This window comes from Symphodus melops, assembly GCF_947650265.1.
Source record: "Symphodus melops genome assembly, chromosome: 4".
Lineage (NCBI taxonomy): Eukaryota > Metazoa > Chordata > Actinopteri > Labriformes > Labridae > Symphodus > Symphodus melops.
In genome coordinates, this window is record NC_136694.1 from 28,514,797 (window position 1) to 28,539,541 (window position 24,745).

General features: G+C 45.2%; 1 long non-coding RNA gene across 3 annotated transcripts in view; it reads right to left on the reverse strand.

Moving 5' to 3' along the window:
- Positions 1–16,968: 16,968 nt before the first annotated feature.
- LOC306822931 overlaps positions 16,969–24,745 on the reverse strand; it is a 35,220-nt gene continuing 27,443 nt past the window's right edge. The window contains exons 2-4 of one of the 3 annotated variants that reach the window (XR_013778970.1): positions 21,428–21,554; positions 18,097–18,200; positions 16,969–17,320 (exon numbers count right to left, since the gene is read on the reverse strand). This is a non-coding gene — a long non-coding RNA (uncharacterized lncRNA). Of the gene's footprint in view, positions 17,412–18,041; positions 18,201–21,427; positions 21,555–24,745 lie in introns of those variants that run through there. The other 2 variants (XR_013778971.1, XR_013778972.1) reach the window with 2 other exon arrangements.

Below are 24,745 nucleotides of genomic sequence, written 5' to 3' on the forward strand. Positions count from 1 at the left end.
GCTCTCACTGACCAGAGGAGCGGTTATAGGCAATCACAATCTGGTTTTTTTTTTTAAGTGTTCTTAGTAAAGAATGACGATGCGAGAAACAAACAGGATGTGTGATCAGATTGTTTGACACTGCGCTCAGGATGTTAGCATGTTAGCTCAAACCCGCAGCTTCCACACAATCCCTCTGTTTGCATCATGAGCCTTCTGGATCCAAAGTCATCACAAAGACCGAACAGGAACCTGATCTCTGTCATTAGATTCATCTGAAGGCATCAGAATGGTGTCAAAGCACACATGCTGCGAGAGAAATGATTCAGACTTAGTGGATGCTAACGTCACGTTAGCTAACTTTCTTTGTATGAATGAAGAATCAGAGTAAAACAAACATGAGATTAACTCCATAGTTTATGGTTTTACAGATTTTTTAAAGATGATTTCTTGTGACTTTGCTTTTAGAGAAAAAGAGGAAGCTGTAATATAACACGATACAGAGTACACGGAGCACCGCTAGCTTTACGCTTAAGTCGGGCGCCCACATGAACAGAGGCTAAAGTCAGGGATTCACACCCGACCTCGGCCCTTTGCTGCACACAGTCCCAACGCTTTCTGTCTCTCTTCAGCTGTCCTATCAAATAAACACAATAATTGCCTCCACCCCCCCAAAAAAAAACATATAATAGTGTAAGATGTGATACGATAACCTTTATCATTCATAGAGGGACATTTTATTCTGATACCAGTGCTGCTCGCAGTTAGCTGCCTCCATCATAATGATAACAATAAAAACAAACTCCTAACCAGATTAAAAGAAGAGAGACTGTTGAAGGCAGAAGTTCAAAGTCAAACCTCAGACTAACTCTTACAAACGGAGCTTTTGACTGAAGTGCATGAAGATCAATTCTACGCTGATTTTCAGAAGGATGCGGGTGAGAAGCTGCAGACCTCTGCTGACTGCTCTTATTAAAAAGGTGCTGATTAAATGCTGTCCCTGTGTGGAGCTCAGCGTACCACTCACACATTAAACAAAAGGTTAGACTTCCAAATAGATCAATTAATAATCATGAACGGTCATTTTCCAGCAGCTCTCTGTTGCAGTGGGGTCTGCTCCTTCCTGCCAGCGGGGTCATCAAATAATGATAAAGGCCAAAAGCTCTATTATAAGCATAAACACAGAGGACCTGCTGAGCAGAGAGTCTCCATATCTTAAATATAGGACAGACTCATTAATAATGGATGTGACTTACGTAAGAGACTAAGTGTGCGCTGCAGGATCAGCTTCACGGGCGGGGATGCCGTCCGCAGAGGGGTCCCCACTTTTTACTACATTTAAAAAAAGAAATGGTGTCCACACTGCAGGTAACGTCCGGCGTTATGAGCACGAGTCAGTGACGGGTCAGGACTGTGTGACGGGTCAGGACTGTGTGACGGGTCAGGACTGGGTGACGGGTCAGGACTGGGTGACGGGTCAGGACTGTGTGACGGGTCAGGACTGTGTGCTGGGACTTCATCAGATTCGAGCTGAGTGTCGGTCTGCAGCCATGTGTCGAGTTATTCTTCTCATGATTGTCCTCTCTGAGCTTCATTTTCTATAAATAATTGATCAACTTTAGTTAGCCTAAACATCTGCCCCTTTATCTTCTGTTTGCCAAAATGCCTTATGGGAAATGTAGGAAACACGCAAGCTAGAAAGACATGCTGCGAGTGAACTGCAAATGAAGCCAAAAAATAAAATATTAATTATCATCAGAGAGCGATCGAGCTGCCGATCCACGTCGAGCGAACCAATCAGAGGTTCATCCAGAGGAGACGCATGGAGACCAACTCTTTGAGCTGTCCAATCACAACCTCTGATGCAAACAGCTCCAGAGACAGAACAGCTGTTTAATAACTAACCTGAAACTCCAGGCAAAGTCTACTGTATGTTATAAAAACAGCCTCAGGCCAACGTTGCCCCTCAAACCTTGATCACACATTCACAAAGTCATATACATCCAGCAGGAACATGAAGCTTCCCATTAACAGAGTTCCTGCACAAACGTTTCTGACGGGTAACAAACACGTCTTTGTGAAGTGACATTAAAATCACAGCAACTCGTCTGATTACTGCTGGAAGGGGCGGAGCCTCCTGCAGGACGTTCAAAGAGCAACACGCGCAATAACAATCTGCCACTTCCTGTGGTCATCAGGAGCTACACAGGGCATACACCCCTGATGTATGTGTGCAGGTAGCGCTCACTGTTTGTCTGCAGGTAAACCTTGAAGTCTGTAGGAAAAAAAAAACCTAACTACCCATAAATGTCCAATGGAAACAAACCGTCAGACGTGTTGTAAGAGCCAAGTTCAAGTGACTGCGATAAAGTGACGTGTGATTATCAGCAGCAGAGTGACGTAACCAGCAGAAGAAGTGACGGGTCAGCATGTCTGCAGGTAAAGATGTGTGACTGCATGTATTCACTGAAGCTCAGAGAGGCTGGAGGTGGACACCACACCCATCCGGCACAAACCGGCACGGCAGCCGCCCCGGTTTGAGTTTTAAGAGATCTCGCTCCTCATTAAGTAAGTGGAAGTGGATACGCTAACAGTATGCTAACATCAGGGATCTCCCCAGGCTGCAGGAAAGCAAACATTCACACCAGCTCTCTCATCTGCTTCTTTTAAACATGATGAATGAAAGGGCAGATTCAGAAAGCACTTTGGCATTTAGTCACAGATAATGTCAGGAAGCCTGCCGAAGAATAAGGAAGATTTAAATAAAGTTGTACAAAAAAAAACAACAAAAGGAAAGCTAAAAGATGAGCGAAGGAATGCCTCCACTGTGCGAAGACATCACGTGAGATAACCTGATGAAATATTTGCCCCACACGTCTCAACAGGAAGTGAGGCAAACAAATCAGCTTCCCCGACGCTCCAGTCAGAGAGCACGTGGCAGAAGCTGGATCTGGCAGAAGTGGACGCCGCATGTTTGATCTGTGCAGAGGCGTCATTTTCAGCTTTCTGCAAAATCAACGATTCATCGTGTCAACATGAAAACACAGCGTCAAGCAAAAACAACCTCAGTGCTGCAAAAATAATAATAATTATTATTCATGGAAAGACTACAGTTTTTAACTTCAGGGTAACAGAGCGCAGCAAACACCTTTATGAAGGGTTTTTTTTTGTTCTATTAATTAATAACATTACATGATGATAGAGGGCAGAGCACCCGAACTGAACCACCTTCTGAGGCTGCAATCATCCCAAAGTGGGAAATGTCAATAAATCCTCCGATACAGACCGCCCCAGAGTTCGACACACTTCCTGTTAATAATGTGCAGGTCTGAGGCTCGAGGTAATTGATCCTATATAGGCATCTGTCAATAAGCCTCTGGATCTGTCAGATGGATCCAATAAATCACTAATTATCTGCTTCCCCCTTCAAATCTGATGAATCTCAATAGGTTTTAGTTGCACAGACAAAACCCTGTGTATTTTCAACGGGTGCTAAAACCTGAGGGTGCAGTGAGCACAGTCGCCTTCTCATCGCTCCACTTTATAGACCTGTAACTCACATTTTTCTATAAAAAGAACATTAAAGTTTTCCTTGCCGCCGTGTTTCCCTGCAACAAGCTTCTCTGTTTGCTGAATTTTAGCAGCAGAGGGGAAGCAGAAGGAGCAATGCCCTCGTTTGGAGGTCACAAGCTGAGGAGGAGTCACCATGAGCCAAGATGCGGGATCCCCCCTCCTTCCTAACGCAATAAGGCAGGACACACCCAGATAGAGAAGGGGAGGAGGAGGAGGTGGAGGAGCAGGAGCTGGAGAAGGATGAAATGAGAGGAGAGGAGGAGGAAAAAAAGAAGCAAGAGCAGCTTCTGGTGCTCATCCGCCCATCTCTGCAGATGACGTAAGGACAGTTGATCGCGAGCTGAACGCCCGATAATGAAAATCCAACCACCTCTGTAGAGATGTTTTCCCACTTCTGTTTCCCCAGTCTAAAAGGCAGGAGTAGCATACTGTTTACAATGTGAGTGCTAAATGTCGGAAAACCACTCCAACAAGCTGAACAAGCTCCACCTGAAGGCGCCGCATTCATGGCAACCGAGCAAGGACCCCACAGAGGAAGCAGAGACACGGCAGCCTTCACATCAGACTGCAGCAACCAGTGTTGGTTGGAAAGAAAAAAAAAAAACCCGAGTATTTTTAATCAAGTTTCACGACAGTGTAATTTCACTGACGACATGAAGGGGGGTTCCTTCGGTTACCAGGGGAAATATCACACGGAAAACAAAACATTGCAAGCAGAGAGACCTATGAGCAAACTGTTTCCAGACACTCAGAGGCATCATGATGCGGGACTGAGTCCTGCCTATCAGCCTCCGCAACAGTCGACACTGTCGCCCGTGGAGAGACCCCCCCCCCCCTCCCTCACGACAGCGCCATTAACAATCTCCCAATTTAACACCAATCTCCTCTTTACACGGGGTGCGCGCAGCTCCTGTGCGTATTAAAAGGCACACTTTGCATCACTGGAAACATCTCTTTAATTCGGCATGCCTTCAGTGCACGAACAACATCTCCATCGACTACATAGTTAACTTTAAACAGACGGTGCGCACCCACCGTTCACATGTGGGGAAAGAGCCGACACAGCACTGCGTACCAAGTCTAAAAGTTCACATTTGATCCAAATGACTCGATGTGCCATGTATCATCAGCGTCTCAGTCCTGATCGACCTTGTAAAAGCCTGCTGTGTTTCGTCGAATAGTCGATGTTTTCAGCCGACTAGTCGATGTCAGCGTTTTAATGTGCACATTTTTTTGAATGGAGACTTGACAGCCCTTTTGCTGCAGACGAGGAGACGGCACGTAACGTTACCAGGGCGAGAAAAAGAGAAGGGCAGAAAAAACGTGCCTGGTTGAGTTTGTGTCACACTGAATATGTGATACAAAGCGAGCCAGAAAAGGGTCTTTATCAGGGCTGGTTGTGCGTTCACACCTGTGGGGGGAAATCCAAAACAAAAATCGCCTGTTGTTACTAATAAGTCGGTGTCAAGGTAAAGGAACAGCAGTTGTGAATGTTACCCGGATGCTAAGCAGTGCGGACAACTGGGAACACACACACACGACAGACTCCTTACAAACACGTTAAATTCACTTTATTTGAAACAGGCACACACACACACACACAAACATGGAGGCTCTCGTGTCTTTCCTCCACAAGTGAATCGAAAGAAATGAGACTTGTAGCGCGTAAAGTTCGAGAAAATAAACAAACAAACAAAAAAAACCAAGCCTTACCTCCACTCGGGGGATCCTCGTCCAAATCAAGTCCTGTGTGGTTGTGTTGGTGAGGAAGAGCAGTGTCTTGACTTCAGAGGGGTTTGTCCATTTCCCAACAGGGCTCCCAACTTGACAACTGCAGTGGTGGGAAAATGATTGACACACCGGGTGGATAAGAAGAAGAAGAAGAAGAAAAAAAGGGAAAGCTCTTCAACGTCCTTTTGTTCCGGTGCGTAAAGCCGTTTTCTGTGCCAGTCTAGTTCGCCCACAGTCGTGGCTGCATGGGAGCTATGTGGTTCCTTGCAGCGGAGGACGCAAGATCCAGAATGAAATCCGTCAGAGAAGGAAGAAATAAACTTCCCTTCTCTCTCCTTGGAATCAGAGAGGCAGCGGCTCTGGTAACAAAGCGCAGATCCAGTAAATGAGGACTGCTGGTGTGTTTGTGTTGTAGAGCGGTGGGTGGGACTGGGGAGGGGGGTGTAGGGGGGAGGTGGGGGTCCGACACATTCAAACAGGACCTTTAGAAAAGACCCAACGTCCGGATCACCGTCGTTTTCCTGACGAGCTGTGGGGGGAACTGAAAGAGAGAGAGAGGGGAGGGAGGTGAACTGGTGATGGTGGAGACCGCGCGAGAGAGAGAGGGAGGGACCAGCCCGGGATTACCCTGCATTTAAGGTGGATCTATGAATTAATGAGGTAATCAGGCAGAAACAGAACCCTGCTATCGAGAACATCAGCCCCTGGATGCAGAATCAGCCTGCTGCAGTCCTGAAGACTTGAGATGACGCCTCATATGAGTGGAGAGAGAGAGAGAGAGAGAGAGAGAGAGAGAGAGAGAGAGAGGGGGGGGGGGGGAATCCACATCTGGATCTGATCTGGATTACAGTATGGAGGCTCATTTCCGCCCATGGCATAAAATCCACGGATGAGATTTTATCGCGTTTATTATTTCATAGTTTCTTCTGTCTTATGTTTCTGTAACACTATTAATAATGAAGGGAGAATGCAGCATGGGGGGGGGGGGGGGGGGGGTCGATAATAAAGTTTGTAAAAGTATTTTCAGAATACAATTGCAATGAGTCATAATAAACAAAAGTTAACTCAAGGTTAAAGTCAGAGTGTTTTAGTAGAGTTAGATCAATTAAACAGCAAAAAGGCAAAAATAGAAAATCAACAGGAAATGTTTGTGTGATTCTTGGTAAGTCAAAATCAAAATAAATTAAATAAGTGAGTCTGGAGGGCTCGGGAAGTTCAAAACAAATGATGTCGAAGCTGCTCGTTTGAGGGGAACACCGAGGCGCTCACACACATTCACACACCGCTGACGAAGCAGCGGGAGATCGAACCGACAACCACCCACACGAGAGAGACAACTGATCCAAAGCCGCCCCGAAGAACAATATGAAAGGTGGCGAATCAGGAAGATATTCAGATTAAATACATGTTGTATGTTGAATCTGTTACAGAGATGTTTGTTATTTAGAAACAGCCACAAAAAAACCCTCTCTACCCTTTACGATGGCACCAGAGAGAGAGAGAGAGAGAGAGAGAGCGAGAGAGAGATGCTGTTATTGTGTTTATTAAACATTTAAAGAGGAAGAGAAACTCTTCCCTTTAAAGATTGTCATGTAAAATGATTTCCGCTGAGTTGTGTTTTTTTTTTTTTTTAAACAGCTGTTATTGGTAAGAATCTGTGAAGCTGCTTCGACTAAATCCTTGTGCGCTCAGTTTCACATCTGCTTAATATGCATTTATGAAACAGACAAATAACATCCTTTATAAATAAGAAATAGAGAAGTACGCTGCGCTCGTGTTTTGTCGTGAACATTTGTGATCCAAACACAGAACATGAACCAAGAATCTGAGAAGAAATTTCTCTCTGACTGCCAACTGGCCACTCAATCAGCACAGCCTCCTACGCTATGCTAATGACAGGGAGGCAGAGAGGTGGTTAAAGCTGCCATTTAACAGCACAGTACACAGCTCCACTTTCAATACACACTGACTGCAAGATGAAGGAGAGCGGCTGATTCTCATATCTGCTCCCAAAGTCTCCATCAGTCACACGGAAAAAAACACCGATTCTCATCCGTTGTGTGTCAGTTCAGCTGTGCACAGATCCAAAGAGCTGTACATTTTTCATTCAGTTTTTATTGGCACATACAACCCAGTAATCACACATTACTAATACGCCTGGAGGTGTTTCACAATCTGTACACCATCTAACACCGTCCAGCAGAAAGTCCCTCGGTCTCAATTAGGAGGGAAAAAAAAAACTCTCCGGGGACAAAGAAAAAAAAAAGGGAAGGCGGAGAAATGTAAGAAATCTCAGAAGAAAAATAAATGGTGTCCGTCCCGTTTCCCCCCAAGCAGTCAGGTTTGGTTCGGTGCAGTTTGGTACGCTCAACCCTGATCTCGCTTGAGTTTGCACGGTTCCACGGCTCCACGCCACCACCTCTTTCCTTCGGGACTTCGTTTTGGGGTTTGGGAAGTGGAGGTTTTGCCGGGTTCGAGTCCCACAATACGGGAGTTGGTCTGGTAGCTGGAGAGGTGCCTGAGCACTGCTGAGCAAGGCACTGAATCTGTGCAGCACCTCAACAAGGAGGGTTCCCCAAAAAGTAGGACGGTATGGATCATTATCTTGGTACCCGTCTCAACTTTTGACTGCAGAAACGCTAATAAATGTCTACCGTACTGGAGCGAACAGAACCGGTCCGCTTGGTTTAAACTGGGCTTTTCTCTGTCTCCAGTTTGGCACTGGGCAGGTAGGATTCAGTTTGTTTTATGGCATCATTCAGGTGGCATTACATTGCTCCAAAAGCTCATTTGCTGTAAGTATATAACCATCATTTCTGGGACGCCGGCCGACCAGGTGGTCATTTTGTCTCTACAATCAGCAGCTAAACACTAGAATTAAACCGAGCACGTCGAAAAGTTGGCTCCACATCTGATTGAAGTAAATGTCTATTTTTTTTCCTCCACACAGTGCAAATCAGAGCGCTTACCCGTGACCTTAGCTTTAACCTGTTAGCACTATTCAGAGGGATTCATCGGGGTCAGGTGAGGCACTCTCCGAGGATGACTCCAGAGGTGTCCGACTGATCCGCGCAGAGCCGGCCGGTCTGCAGGTTTTCATTTGAATCACCTCAACAGACGGTTTCCCTGCTGAGTTTATCTTCTCCACCTTAATGAGTGCTTATTAGTGGGTGGAGTGTTTGCTGTTTGTTTGAGTGTAAACCTGCACTCAGTTGGCTCCTCACTCCTCCCTGTTATTGACGCTTGAGGTCATGGTTGGTGCGAGTTGTAAGCGGGTCATATTTGGAATATACTGCAGGTGCTCTCGGTGTTTAAGGTGACTGCTTGCACCTTTAAATGATCATGTGAGGGGGTCTGTATTGTTTCCACCAAGAGAAGAAAAAAAAGATAATGAAGGGGTTGCATTTAGGATAAAAATCAATGCATGCTTTTTTTTTTCATCAGGTGACACCTTGAGGACAAAATCGACGAGAAAAAAAAAAAAATCCAGCTTTGTCTACAAAGTTCCTCACGGGAGCTTTAAGCCAAAATGAGTGCAACAAATAGAAGACGTCAAACTGATTTAAAGGCCGAGTCCACATGAAGGTGTTTATTCAAAAATATAATCCTCATAACGCTCATTTGTCCAAAAACAAGAAGTTTAATGTCTTTGGTTACATTTCAGTGTTTGTGCCCCTCGGCCTGCTGTGGGTCGGGTCAGAGGAATGTGCCGTGTCACGACTCACCTGCCTGATTCACTGCAGGCCTTCGCTTCCAGTCCTGGACACGCTGTTGCCACAACACACTGTGTGTGTCTAATGTCAATATAGTGTACGGAGTGCGTCGGAGACAGAAGAGAGGAGGCAAACGATCGGAAATGTTTAAGCCTGTTTTTTTTTTTTAAAGGGAGAGAGTGTCACCAGTATTACCAGTCCATTAGAAGGCAAACAGGAAAGGCGGAGGGCAGGGTGACGTAACTAAAACTCAAACAGAGAAACAAATCAGTACGACCAGGACCGTCACAATGGGACGTGGTCTGGTCTTGATGAAGTGAGGCTGACGGAGACGGGGGAGCAGGTGGGGGTGGAGAGCGTCAGGTACCTGCAGGCCTGATCTGTAGCTGTGAGCTGTGAGGCTTGATGAAGGAGGTAAAGTCTACGGATACCTGTCATCGACGCCCTCTTTCCCCAGTCATCATCCAATGAGAGGAGGGAAAGTTGGACTCGTACTTTGGGCTCGGTCGTCGCTTCACACTGACAAACCGGGGCTCGCACGTCACCAACCTAACATGATGTTTGTGTGGGAATAAACGACGTAACTACACAGCTTGTTGTTTGTTGTCGAGTGCATGCGTGACAAATGGAGCTCCATTCTTCCTGCCCTCCAAACAATCTCCCTGCGAAGAACGCTGTCCACATCCATTCTGCCGCAATTATTCAACGGACAAGCTGTGCCTGAGAGGAGCTTGAAAAGATTGATAAGCTGCTCGGATGCATCTCTCTCACACGTCATCATCGAGAGGGATGCTAGTGACACTTTGCAAATGTGATTTTAGCACCGAGAGCGTCGGGATCTTTAGAAATCAGATAACAGCTGCATCTTAATGAGCTCTCTAAACGGGGATTTTATGAGACCTCTGCAGACCTCCTGGATAAAAACCTTAATGTGCAACAAAGTCAATAAAGAGAAAGATGGCTTGCAGATACAACGAGACCTCACGGTACATCGTGCGGGAAAACGATGAAATCCAGTTGATTGGCTTAAATCTTGTGACATCAGTGAGATTATTTCTCGACAGAAACGTAGCCGCTCTGTTCGGCTCTCATCTGCATGTGGTTGGTGGAGAGAGGCTTTGCAGACGTTTGAGTTTATAGAATTTACATAATTTAGCTGAACGTTACATCATCTGCCTCCAGTTTTGTCGTTTCAACCTGCGGGACAGTCAGCAGACTAAAAAACACCAAAACCTTCTGCACTTGTGCTTCCATTATAAAACGAGTGAAAAGTAAGCATGACTCAGAGTCTGAGTCCGACAATGTCACTGAAGCCTTTTTCACATGAACGTCCCCCCCCCCCCCCCCCCCCGACATCCTCCTGGGTTCACACGTGTGCCTCACAACCCTGTGGGATGTTTAAAGGGACACAAGGAAAGTCCAAGATGGCCGAGCAAACGAAAAGTCAGACGCTGTATCTCCAACTCGTGATTTAACATCAACGCTACAAATCATTTTGGATGCATCCACAGCATCAGAGAACGAGTGGAAACTGAAGCTGCTTCACTGCGTGCACGTCTGTCGTCCATCTTTTGATATTTACATCATCCCCCATCATGCCCGCTTGCTCACTCATATGTCTTATAATATTATCTGCTTTACCTGTCAGCTCACCGTGACTTCCAGGACGTTGTAAAAAACCTTAACAGTGGACCTCACTCCTCCGTCATGAAGGGATTGTTTGAAGGAAGTTTGAGGCCACAGACATTCAAATAACATTCAAATAACTGACGTGACTGTCGAAAGCCGACTGCCTGTCTTTGTGTCTGTACTTGTTCTCTGCACGGCGACAGTGAATCTGATCTGATCTAGAATAAGACGCAACAGAAACGTGGTCGCGGGGTTCCCTGCTGGTGGCCCGGTCCTTCGGGTCTCCCCGCTCCAGGTGCCAGGAGGGTCCCATGAGTGTGTTGTGGGATCTGCCGGGCTGGAGGTCCATGAGGCGACGCCCCCTGTGGTCATAGGCTGTACCGCTCCTGGTGTGGCTCTTTCCTCGCATTAGTCCTCGGTGCCGTGTCTCCATACTACCAGGTTTGTCTGCATGTGTGTGTGTGTGTGTGTGTGTGTGTGTGTGTGTGTGTGTTTTGGGTTAGGGTTAATATGTGTCTCTCACCACATTGCTTTTAAACATGTTAAGCACTTTGTATTAAACGTTAAATGTACTAAAACTACTATGTAAAGAAAGTTGATGGATAAACAGAGGCTCACCTCTCCTCCTGCTCATAGGCACAACGGCAGCGATCGCTCACACAAACACACAAACACACAAACACACAAACACACAAACACACAAGCCCAATTAATCAAAAGAAAAATGGACTCGACAGTCGCCTGAACCTTTTTGTTGAAACCAGTGACGGCAGCATCTGCAAATCTGACATTCACATCCAGAGTCAGGCCAATGAAAATGAAATAGCAGGCAATAATACACCAGTTTTACCCGCTAAATGGATTCCTGTTCAGCCAGTAGATGTGACCAGTCCCACCAGACTCATAAAGTCACGCATGACTCGGTCTTGTTTATCAGACTGCCTCTAAATCAGCTCCTCTCAGTTCCCGCTTCAGTGGAAATGAAACTTGTAGCCCTCCTTCCTCCCCAGCACCACAAGCGGAGGATCATTAGACATGTATGAATGATTTCATTTACTAAGAGAGTTAATGGTCGAGGTCTTTGTGAGCTGTGTTTGCTGGCGTTTGCTGCAGTACGGACTGGAGCCAGCTGCTGACTGATCTTGTTGTCTGCAGTGTAATAGCGTCATACATCACTGTGCGATGTGTTATTGGGGTGTCTGCCCCGCAGTTTCACAGATACGAAAGACTGATTCCACCTGCAGCTCCGAGTCACCGCAGCGCTGAGCAGGTGGCTTCACGGAAACAGGACTTTATGTTTCCTCTTTTATTTTTTTTTATCACAGTGGCTCTCAGGCGATTCGTACAAAATGAAACTTGTAGACAGCTGCTAGATGTAGAGTCATGACATTTTTGTTCAGACCCGTTTGTATCATGTGGTCTCAGAAGTCCCGGTGTATTTGTGGTGCTAATTCAAGTCCATTGGAGAGCAGCTAACGGTCTGTGCTAGTTTAGAAAATGGTAAACGCTGGTTTAACACATCTGGTAGTGCAGGCGTGTACAGAGAGGATACAGTCCTCGCTGCTCCGACTCACAGCACGACCAACCCAGTCTCACAGTTTTGCGTATAAATAACACAACATTGTAATGTCGTGCAATGCATACGCCAAATTGTAATTCTACGTGCATATGATACGCCAATCCCTAACGTTCGTCAGGAGGAGTCAAGACAACTATTCTGACCTCTCCCAATCCCGTTTCCTGACCTTAACCAGTCGCTATGTGTTGCTAGTCTAACCTTAACCAGTCGCTATGTGTTGCTAGTCTAACCTTAACCAGTCGCTATGTGTTGCTAGGCTAACCTTAACCAGTCGCTATGTGTTGCTAGGCTAACCTTAACCAGTCGCTATATGCTGCTAGGCTAACCATAACCAGTCGCTATGTGTTGCTAGGCTAACCTTAACCAGTCGCTATGTGTTGCTAGTCTAACCGTAACCAGTTGCTATGTGTTGCTAGGCTAACCTTAACCAGTCGCTATGTGTTGCTAGGCTAACCATAACCAGTCGCTATATGTTGCTAGGCTAACCTTAACCAGGCGCTATGTGTTGCAAGGCTAACCATAACCAGTTGCTATGTGTTGCTAGGCTAACCATAACCAGTTGCTATGTGTTGCTAGGCTAACCATAACCAGTCGCTATATGTTGCTAGGCTAACCTTAACCAGGCGCTATGTGTTGCAAGGCTAACCATAACCAGTTGCTATGTGTTGCTAGGCTAACCATAACCAGTTGCTATGTGTTGCAAGGCTAACCATAACCAGTTGCTATGTGTTGCTAGGCTAACCATAACCAGTCGCTATGTGTTGCTAGGCTAACTATAACCAGTCGCTATGTGTTGCTAGGCTACCGTCTGAAAGATTTAGATTTCCAGACTCTGGGAAAAGATGGTTATTTATTATTTTAGCAGACGTGTCTTTAGCTTCCCTTCTGTCACTTCTGGAGTTTCTTCCTGGACTGTAGACAAGACAAACTCCTGAGAGCACTGACGTATTGTTTGAAATAAAGAATAAAGGAATTAGCGAAATAATTGGTGTCAGACCTCTGAGGGAATGCTCAGAGGTTAAATCTTCTCTTTCTTCATCTTACAAAACCAGAACATGTACAGCTCAAAAACCTGGTCTTACTGCACCTCGAAGAAAATATGACAAAAAAATGATAATTGAAAACAAATATGCATCCCCTGCTCCGACTCACAGAGCAGCCGTGTGGAATTGGATGTTTTTTCCGATACATTTGGCGACTTGTAACCTCTTTAGCCTGGTGACAAAAACAAAAGCCTTTTGTTGTAAACATACGCTCCCGTCTCCGTAATGAGTCCCCGTAAGTCCTGACTGGCTGCACACTCATCCTGCTCATTCAGGCCTCAGGTTTGTTCTCATCGAATTTGTTTAATGAGTTGTAGAGCGGAGGTGCCTTCAATCAACCAATCAGCAGCCACGCTGAAACACCCTCTGTTCTTCAGTTTAGAGGAGGTTTTTTTTTATATATATTTCCATGCTGATGCACAAGTAGTGACTTATTTAACATCCAGCAGCAATGACTGGTTTCGATGGTGGAGTCTTTGTCTGACAGCAGGAGTGACAGACACTGAAGATGTGTGGAAGTAGATCTTAGTCGGTTTCATAACCTGCTTTCCTGTTTGTTGAATATTGCAGTTTGAAAAGATGCACTTTGTTAACTTCAACTCTTCATTTTAACAATTCGGCTGAAATTCTTACGTTTGCAGCACCCAACTGTAAAAAGGAAAAAAAAAAAGAAGAAAAGCAACATTCATGTTGTGTCCAGTAGATGTCACACTGTAGCACCGGTCTCTCAAAACAAGACAAAACAAAACAAAATCTTCCGTCGCTCGTCCCCCCCCCTCGCCCAAATGATGTTGTGATGCTCAAGTGTGATGTCATGGTCGCTGCATTGCCCCGTATGCAGAGGCCCGGGTTTGAAGGCGACCTCTGGCTCTTTACTTGCATGTCATTCTCTCTCTCTCTCTCTCTCTCCCAACAGGTTCAGACTCTGTCCTGTCTCTAAAATGAAGACAGTCATTTTCATCCTCAGACTGAAGTTCAACCTCGCCTCCCTTCACAACATTTTCCCCACATTTTATTTTTCTGTCTGTTCCTAAAAAGAGACATTTTTTGTACCCCAAAATTTCCCTGAATGGAACAAAAGGTAGTGTCCTTGGCATGTACTCTCTCTCTCTCTCTCTCTGTCTCGGTGATGATGTTATGAGGAGGATGATTCAGTGTCCTAAATTTCTAGTTTTCTGCTCTCTAAAGAAACCACCGAGTGTTCATTATGGAGGGGGAAGTGATTCAGCGAGCAGGGGGAGACTTCAAACCAGTTTTTTTTTTTTTTTTTGGTGATTAGAATATTTTCAGAATGGAGACACATTTTCTTTAAACCTCTGAGAACGATAGACGCAGAATTATCCATGCATTTATTCAGCTAAAACACATGTTCACACTTTAATTGGAGGCTCTCAAGGTCTTGAAATGTGGGAGTTAGAAAAGATCAGCAACTTATCAAACCCCCCCCTGAGTTGATCATGTCGTCATTGATCCTGCAGGAATATCCCCGACGGTTCTTCCAGATAAACTTTTTTTTTCAGTATTAGTGTTAATTATAAAAAATGGAGGCTGTGATTCGAATCCATCAGGCTTATGTAACGCTGTGACTTCCTGGGGTCAGGATCCACCTACACTGCAGCTATCTGACAACACACAGCATTTAGACAACTACTTGAGGTGGAAACACATAAATCTCTCCATATATGCACTGACAAGGGTGACTGGATGTTGTATCCATGGCTACCCTCGCACCACGTAATCTGAATTATTTTTATCACAAAGACTTTGCTGGGTTTTTTTTTTCTCCCTCCCGAGCTAACAGCTAACATCGTGCACACAGATGCAGTTCTATATGTGAAGGGAGCAGAACCGAGCAGACTCAGAGAGAGCTTCAGATCAACATGAAGAAACTGGGCTCTACTGGACCTCCCAGCGGTGTGAGTTCATTCCTTCCTGGTTTGGCAGCACAGTTGAACATTCGTTTTCCTGGGAGCTCCTGAGCTCTCAGGTTTTGAGGACCCCCCCCCCCCCCCCTCCTCTTGTTCTGGCTGCAGAAACAGGTGACCTGGCACTGCGACCACACGACCACCATCGGACTGTGTCGCCCCCCAAAACCACCGCCGCCCTCATTCATGCGCGGTCTCCTCCGACCTCCGCCACAGCGGGAAAGAAGTGTGGACAACAGGAAGAAAAAAACCTTCCTGCATATTATCCCGTCTGCTCTTTTGTAACACTTGTTATGAATTGGCAGTTTATGAACGATTGATTGGTTGATCGGTTTGAAAGATATTTCAGCACAAAACCCTTTCTGAATATTATAACTTCCCCTGAGCCCCACCTTCCTCTACAAATATCTTAAAAAACTGAAATCTTTCCCAATCGATAAGTAAATACATTTTGGCTCTTCTGAGAAACTGGTGCTCATCGCAAACCTCAAACCCAGTTTGCTTTTTGAGCTCAAAGATCCTAATATGTAAAGAGTACTACAGTCCACAGAGCTGACCCCCCACCCCCCCCTCCATAGAGATAACGTGGACGCAGGTTGTGACATCCTGGCTGCTGAAGCTTCAGCGTTTAGCCAACTGTGCATCGGCCTTTAAACCAGTTTGAGCAGGTTCCTGCTGCTGGAGCTTCTTAGAAACATGCAGAGAGGAGAACAATCACCTGCTTCCATCGCTGCAACACCTGTTGGTTAGCAGAAACAAAAAGTGGGAATAGATAGATAGATAGATAGATAGATAGATACTTTATTGATCCCGAGGGAAATTCAAGTATATATATATATATCAAATATAGCTGCTGCAGGTGGTGAGTCACCTGTAAGTACTGTGGGAAAGTTTGGCTCTTTGATCAACAAAGTTATTATGATTAAACTTCAGAGTAACGCAACATGTGAAGGCCTCTGTGGTTTAGAAGGAGGACAATCCAAGTTTCTGAGCTTTGCTACACACGGTTTGTCAGATAGATAGATAGATAGATACTTTATTGATCCCGAGGGAAATTCAGGAAGATTCAGGAAGGATTCAGTCAGAGCAGGCGGGGAAAAAAGGATTAAAGAAGATAAATTAATACAAAGCTGCATTTCAGCGAGCCAAACAGTCGGAGCAAGTTCAATAGACGCTATCGTTATGGGCCACCGATCAGCTTGTACCAGCTTCTGAAGATATGTGAACACTACTGAGGAAATCAATAACAAGTGAAGTTCCACTTCAGACACTTCTGTCCGTCCTGCAGCGACGAACTTCAGTCTTCTATCAAACAGGAAACAAAGGAGGGAACATAAAGCGGTTAAGTTGTGCATCCAGTGTTCAGAAGAGGCTGAAGATGTGTTAGAACCCTCGCTCGCCCTTTGCTGCATGCCGTCCCTCTCTCTCTCTCTCTCTCTCTCTCTCTCTCTCTTCAGCTGTCCTGTCCAATAAAGGCAAAAAGAAGCAACAACAAAAGAAACCCTGAACATTTTTGGGTCATCCTGCAGTTTTCTGTTCATGACATACTGTATGTCTTAAACGTCCCTCTTTGTAACAGGCTCTTTAAATAGATAACAGACTGTTATAGGAGTGAGTCTACAGCTCTGCAGAAAAAGACCAGGATGTAAACAAGGACTTGATGCTGGTTTCTGAACTGGTCTTGGTAAAAAGGCTGAGATCAGTTCTGATATGACCTTTAACGTACCTGACTGACCACGACTCAAACACTCAGACTGATAGAAAACACTGTTGTTAAATCATATATGGATTATTGGAGAAAAAAAAAATCTGCACATACAGAGCTTTTAAATTATGTAAATGTTACCGCAACAAATTCAAACATATGCAGATTAAACAAAGAGCTCAGCTGTTTCCAGGGCTTGACGAAGAAGAAATACCGCCTTCGACAGTCGAGGTCAAAGGTCAAGGAAGAATCACTTTGAGGCAATGTTGCTTTGGATGGAAGCATTCATCTCTGTCACCTGCTCGGGGAGTTTCCCATCATGCCCGGCTCTCCTGCAGCTCCTGCAGCCAGCTGTCAGCTGATGGATACTCAGGCGGAGGAGTCCCCGCCCCCGGGAAGCAGAGGGAGGTGTCCCTCCTGGTCTGGAGCGCCGCCGGTGGTCTCTGACATGAAGTCCAACGCTGTCATTACTGCGGCCCGGGGGGGGGGGGGGGGGGGGGCTGCTCGCTGATACCATTAACTTTTCATCAGCAGCTCCGAGTGACAAGACGAAACATTCAGAATATACACATCTACTGCTGGATGAACCTTTATCAAAGCAGTTCTGAGGACGGAGGCGACAAAGCTTTTTTTCTTTCTACTTTTTCTTTGCATCAAAATTTGGTGATTTCTGTAAATTTAAAACCTGTTAAATGCAGGAATATCGCACAATTAAATCCGTTTTTTTTCTTTCTCGTGTTGTTATCACTTCGCTAAGTCAGACTGCAGCCTCCACACCGAGACTCAGCGAGAAACATGTAAACAAACAGCTCAAACTGAATGTAGTCGAAGTGCAGAAATGTCGACATATCTGGAGCGGGGGAACGTTTGCTTCGTGTTTGATTCTGAACACACCCTTTAGATGGGCCTTTGTTCGAGGCACATGTGAGGACCTGAAACTCACCTGTGATTGGCACTCATCACCACCAAGGCTGCCAACAGATCATAGATTTAAAAAATTCTGGTCAGGACTAAACAGCACCTCCTATTACCTGTTCTTCTTATACTTGGTAAACACTTCCTGTTTGTCTCATTTTTCAAAACCTTTCCTGCTTTTTTTTCCACCCCCTCATCTGCTCCGTTTTCCTCCCTCCCTCCCTCATCCCTTTTCACATCCATTCACTCTCTCTCTCTCTCTCTCTCTCTCTCTCTCTCTCTCTCTCTCTCTCTGTGTGCATACCTCTCCAGTCTCTCCATGTAAGTACTGTCTGGGTCCTGTAATCTGCTCAGGTGACTCAACTCCATAGACAGACTCCCCACACACTGAATCTCCTGCTCTGCGACCTTCAATATGAGAGAAAAAAAAAAAAAAAAAAGAAGACGAAAGACGGACAGCTTCCTCCCCCACATCCATCTTCTTCCTCACACCTCTCATCCATCCTCAAGATCCATCCAGGGTCTCTTCATTTCATCAACCTTAATCATCACACCGAGGTGTTTGGCTTCCTGCTTGTGAAACATTTCAGAAGACGGACGTGACACGAGAGAAAGTGGAGAAGAAGAAGACGCTGAGACGATGAACAGACGGGTTGCAGTTATGTAGCAGCGATCTGGGAGAGAGGAGGGAAAACGCTACGCGACAAACAGATCGCAACCTTACCGTCACTGCGCTAAAGATGCCAGCTAATGATTGAAGCAGCGTATCCATGTGCTCGAGTTTCACTGACTCAGGCATCGGCCCAGGAGCGTGCAATCCTGAAACCACAGGGACCACGTTATGAATCTTTACTGCATCAACGTCTGCAGAATAAATCAAAATAAAATAAATAAATAAATGCAGAATCCTGCTGTTTGCGTCCACACAGGAGTTTTGTGCAAACATGAAATCACTACATGAGACAAACAACCGTCATTGTCTTTTTTTATGGGTGTTGACATCGATGATATGCAATCAGATATCAAGGTTCAATGTTCAACGTTCACTTTATTGTCAATTCCCAAAATATGTCAGACGTACAGTGAAATCCAAATCACGCTTCCTCCCCTCGGTAAAAGGTACGTTAAAAATATGAAATAAAATCAGGTAAAATAAGAAAAATAATATTTACACTAATAAAATATAGATGTGCAAAAAGTACGAAGTTAAATAAAATAGAGTCTTAAACAAGATTGGAGAAAAAGTGAAACTTGTGCACGCGTGCAACGTGCAGTAAATGTCCAGAGGTCTTGGTGCTAACCGGTTTAAATATGAAGAAAAAGCTGCATCATGGCTGAATGTATTAATAACATAAAATCATGAATCATTCTCAGCATGTTTGATTTGATTCTTTGTCATCAAAAGTGCATGAAAAAACCTTTAAATAATACAAACATGGACGCCTTGTGTCTTGCTGCAGGTGATGACAGGAAACAAAACCTTGACAGCAAACGAGAAGGATCGCACGAACACACACACACACACACACACACACACACACACGAAGGCTGCATGACTTCTTTTTATTTAACTACAAACTGCAATAAGTGTTTTTTTTTATCTGCACGCCGTCGTCAGGTGTAAACCTTGAATCTGTGAATCTTCTCCTTTAGCATTTATCTTTTGGTTTGCTGCACAATTAGGCGATTTGTTCCTGTTCTGTAGAGGGCTGTGTGTGTGTGTGTGTGTGTGTGTGTGTGTGTGTGTGTGTGTGTGTGTGTCATGTCGTCCTGAATCACTGTGAATGCAGCGTTTGGCTTCATGTGAAAAGAATGACTGATATCATTATCATCACGCTAAGAGCACTGGGGGTTCCCCTGGAACGAGATCTCCACTCAAATTATCACTGATCAATGCTGTCACGTCGGAGAAATCCAGAGAAACCTATTCACTGTGAGAGCAGTTCTTACTCTGCCGCACACGCTCGGCGTTTGTCCGGCGCCGGGCTGGTGGTTTTTGTGTGTGTGTGTGTGTGTGTGTGTGTGTGTGTGGGGAGAGAGAGCGTGGATGTGTTGTTGGTGGGTTTGATTTGATGCTCTGCAGAGAGGCAGCAACACATCAACACATCCCGCCTGTTCTCTGATTCTCCACCTGGAGAAGTGTGAAATGGCAGGTTGTGTGTGTGTGTGTGTGTGTGTGTGTGTGTGTGTGTGTGCGTGTGTGTGTGTGTGTGTGTAGGCGGGCTCTGGCCTTTTCCCCTCCTCTCCCACGTCTCCTCCAGCTCTGCCGCAGCATTAGCATGCAAACAGCAGCTGCAGCGCTGCACCCCATTGCTCACTTCAAACAGCAGCACAACCTCAGCTCCCACACACACACACACACACACACACACACACACACACACACACACACACACACACACACACACAAACAGCACCGCACTACGGTCATGTAGTACAGTTCATATATCAGAACAGTAAGAAAAAGCACTTTGTACAAGTCAATGAGATGCGTTCATTTGACATTCAACCCACGCAGCAAGTGACACACACACACACACACACACACACACACAAACACACTGCTAACCTGTTCTCAGTCTGTATCTGTCCAAAACTGTTGAGCTTATCAGGGTGTTTTCTGGTTTCTTCCCCCTCCTGTCACATTCAGTGTGAGCTGGGTAGCAACAGAGCGTCAGCACCACCTCCTCCACCTCAGCTGGTCCAAACGACACACTGGGGGTCTGGGGACGCCGCCCGGACCAACAAATAAATAATAATAATGAATGAACAGTTTTTTTGTGTTGTGTGTTCTGGCTCTGCACTGAATACAAAATACTTCCCGGGAAAAAAGTCCCAACCTTGAACGCAGGAGGCGGAGACAGACAGACAGACCAGCGTTTAATTTAAGGTGCATTGAACATATAACAATCCATCACTCTGCAGCCACGTTTCCCACATGAGCTTAACGAGTTCTTTTCCATTTCACGACAGTCAGGTCCTGAAAGGCTCCCGACTTGCTTTTTCACACATGCACCACACAGCCTGAGATTGTCTGGGTCGGACGTGCGCTCACAATTCCCCCGTCTGATTCGGTTGAGGGTTCTGCAGGAAAAAAACATATATACGGGTGTTTCTGGAAAAGTGAATAAATGACAGGCGACTGAGGCGACATGCACATCCGCAAATCTTAAACAACATGATCACCCCGCCCACTCGCTCGTTGGGAATAATCTCAGGCAGTCCTCGGCAGGAAGAAGCTCCCAGAAATCGAGGAATATGGATCCACAGATCCATATTCAGTCCTTGTTTACACCTGGTTTCAACATGTGGTTTTTACCAGACAAGGAAAGACACTTCAGGATTGGACGTCAGGATTTTCTTTTTTTAAAGACGATGAAGACTTGGGGGTTAGAAGAGAGCACTTTTACCTGCACATGATTTTTTTTTTAAATGTTTTTGATCGTAGGTCTGCACACGCACGCAATGAGCCAATATTCCTAAAATACAGGATTTGTTTTCCTGATTGCGCCGGCACAAACCCGATGGACGACGTCACCAACAGGCATACCTGCCTAATGTGTCCTATACTGACCTCTAGCTGACAGGGACCTGCGGGGGGGGGGGGGGGGGGGGGGGGGGCGGCAGTGACTCACCTGGCAGAGCCTGCTGTCTCTGAAGCAGGTCAGGTCAGGTCAGGGGTTCGATCCCCAGCTCCTGCAGCCACATGACGTCTGAAGGTCCCTCAAGTTGCTCCAGCTGCTTTATCAGCGGGGTATGAATCTGTACGAATGGGGTCAGTTACTTCTTATGGTCACTGCACAGCCGCTTCTACCATCAGTGTAAGAACTGGTGTGATTGGGTAAGAGTGACCTGTGATAGATAGATAGATAGATAGATAGATAGATAGATAGATAGATAGATAGATAGATACTTTATTGATCCCGAGGGAAATTCAAATTCAAATTCTGTGGTGTAAAAACAAACTCAAGTCAATTTCTCATTTGTCACAGCTGCTTTTACTTTTGTCATTTTTCCTGCTGTGTGAGAGTGAGAGCATTTTTGCCAGTGTGCATGTGATCATAATGAAATAAATGAAATACACATATTTATGATCTATGGACACATGTTGAGCTCGCTGGTCGTGCAGTTCGAGCACATACAGCTGACACACAACCTGCAGCGTACGCCGGGTTTTGCACCAACGCCGAGCAGTCACAGCATGAGCCGGGTAATAACGGGAAACAGAAGCAGATCAGGACAAATCAGACGTCAGTTTGCTGATTATCATGAAACTCCTGGATTGATGTGTGAATGACCCGGGGACTGATCCGCGCTTCAACACAGATGGTGGTTTCTAATTACACGTTCCCAACATTTCGGGGGGCTGGTGGGAACAAGAGCAGAGTGCATTAATTAGCCGACATGTTCAGATGGAAGCAGCTCTTTTCATGAGACGAGATCCAGAGCTGCAGATTAGACTCGTTTGATGAGCTTTACTGTACATGTCCGTGTGTCGTAACGTGTGCCAGGGTTTGTGAACAGAATTTAACTGTGATTCATGTTTTATATGATGAATCTCCTGCTTCAACACAAAAACAGAACAACCCCTCTGTTGCAGTATTCTCGGTTAATGCAATCATTTAAAGGTCCCATATTCTTTTTTTTTTTTTTTTTATGCTCTTTAGTATGTTTTCCAGGTGTCTTGTGCACGAGGAGGCACAAATTCAAAGCGTGGAAACGTCCGACCAATCAGATCAGACTGGGCCCGCGTGGCGACGCTGAGCGTTACAAACACAGGAAGATGACAGACGCCGCATGAAAACAGACTTTGTTCGAACTCTCGCAGTTGTGAACGTTCTTCAGTCGACACATAAATCAGAATATGGGACCTGTAAGATATCTCCTGAGAAGCTGTAATCTTTAGATGCACTTTGTACATCCCAACATGCTTCTTCCACAGGTTTGTACCTTTCCTAAGGAAGCTGATATTTTCACTCACTTTGGTTTATTTCAATCCGATGATCTAATCTGAAGAAAATCATGCTGACTCATGCCTTAGATCATCGCCACACTTTAATTTGAAACAAAAGCCAAACAACAAGAACTCACTGAATGAGAGAGAGAGAGACGCTGTTACTACACAGAGACAAAGCCTGAGTGGCGTCGGCCATCTGTTCCTGCGGGGAGCTGCTGAGTCTCATCAGCAGCAGCCGCCACGCTGGAAATCCTGTCTCAAGCTAACGTTCAGTAAAGCTAACGACAGGCTGGAGCTGAAGCGGGTTTTAAGGCCTCTCTTTGTACAGAGACACAGAGCTGTATTATCATTACACACATATACAAGTGTAGGAGTAACAAAAGGAGTTTTGGCTTCTCAGACGTGCAATAAGCAGATTACAAAAGTAATTACAGATAATATGGATTAATTAAATGCTATAAATATAAGTATACATGTATCCTGTGTCTGTAATAGTCAAAGTGCTGCACAAAGAAACAGCACTGGTTTTGAGTTTAAAGTCTGTCATGAGTAATTTAACTGGTTCCCTCCAGTGTTTTTATTTGAACATATTGTGAAACTTTTTCTTTTGACAGTTATTGAGTTTGAATGCAGCTCTCTGCACCAAATGAACACGAGTGAAACATGACAACCAGAACAGTCCAGCCTAATATGGACCGAGTCCTTCATGAAAAAAATCACGACCCAAATGTTTTTTGCACCAATCAGAAGAATGTGATGCGAAGGATGTTTGGACCTCAGGCGGCGCAAAACACGGAGAGAACAAACAGGTTTACAAAGTGCTTCATCAGGAGTCGGAAACTCTTCATGAATCACTACATACACATGTGAGAAAGAAAGAACTATAAAAACATGTATGTCCTCCATGTAGCAAACATGCATATTCATCCTGTAATGTAAATGTATGTTATATTTACATGCGTGCATATGTGACGGAGGTGGAACCATTTAAAGCAGCTCACAAAAGCAGCAGATTCTAAACACTGTTTTCTGTCTCTCCTCCCTCACAGTGACACACACTTAATTTGTGTGTGTGTGTGTGTGTGTGTGTGTGTGTGTGTGCGCGCGTTTGATTCAGATGTGACTGTGCCACCTAAATCATGTAGGCGCTGCAGCAGAGTGTCAGATATCGACGCCATGGCAACAACACAAAGCTGTGTGGTTACATAAAGACGATCAGAGTTTCAGAGTGAAAAGACAAACTGATATGAAAAACAGAACAAGATTCCTCCGAGGAGCCGCTGCCCTCGTCTGATCCAAACTGATCCGATCACAGACCCCGTTTACCCCCGTTCACCGAGTTTAACAAGAACGGGGAGAGAAAGCATCCCACAAGGGTTTGATTAAATAAGAGCCAATCAAATCTGAATGATTCTATCTATCTATCTATCTATCTATCTATCTATCTATCTATCTATCTATCTATCTATCTATCCATCCATCCATCCATCCATCCATCCATCCATCCATCCATCCATCCATCCATCATCCATCCATCCATTTATCCATCCATCCATCCATCCATTTATCCATCATCCATCCATCCATTTATCATCCATCATCCATCCATCCATTTATCATCCATCATCCATCCATCCATTTATCCATCATCCATCCATCCATCCATTTATCCATCCATCCATTTATCCATCCATCCATCCATCATCCATCCATCCATCCATCCATCCATTTATCCATCCATCCATTTATCCATCCATCCATCAATCCATCCATCATCCATCCATCCATCCATCCATCCATCATCCATCCATCTATCCGTCATCCATCATCCATCCATCATCCATCCATCCATCCATCCATCCATCATCCATCCATCATCCATCCATCCATCCATCATCCATCCATCATCCATCCATCCATCCATCATCCATCCATCCATCCGTCATCCATCATCCATCCATCATCCATCCATCCATCCATCATCCATCCATCCATC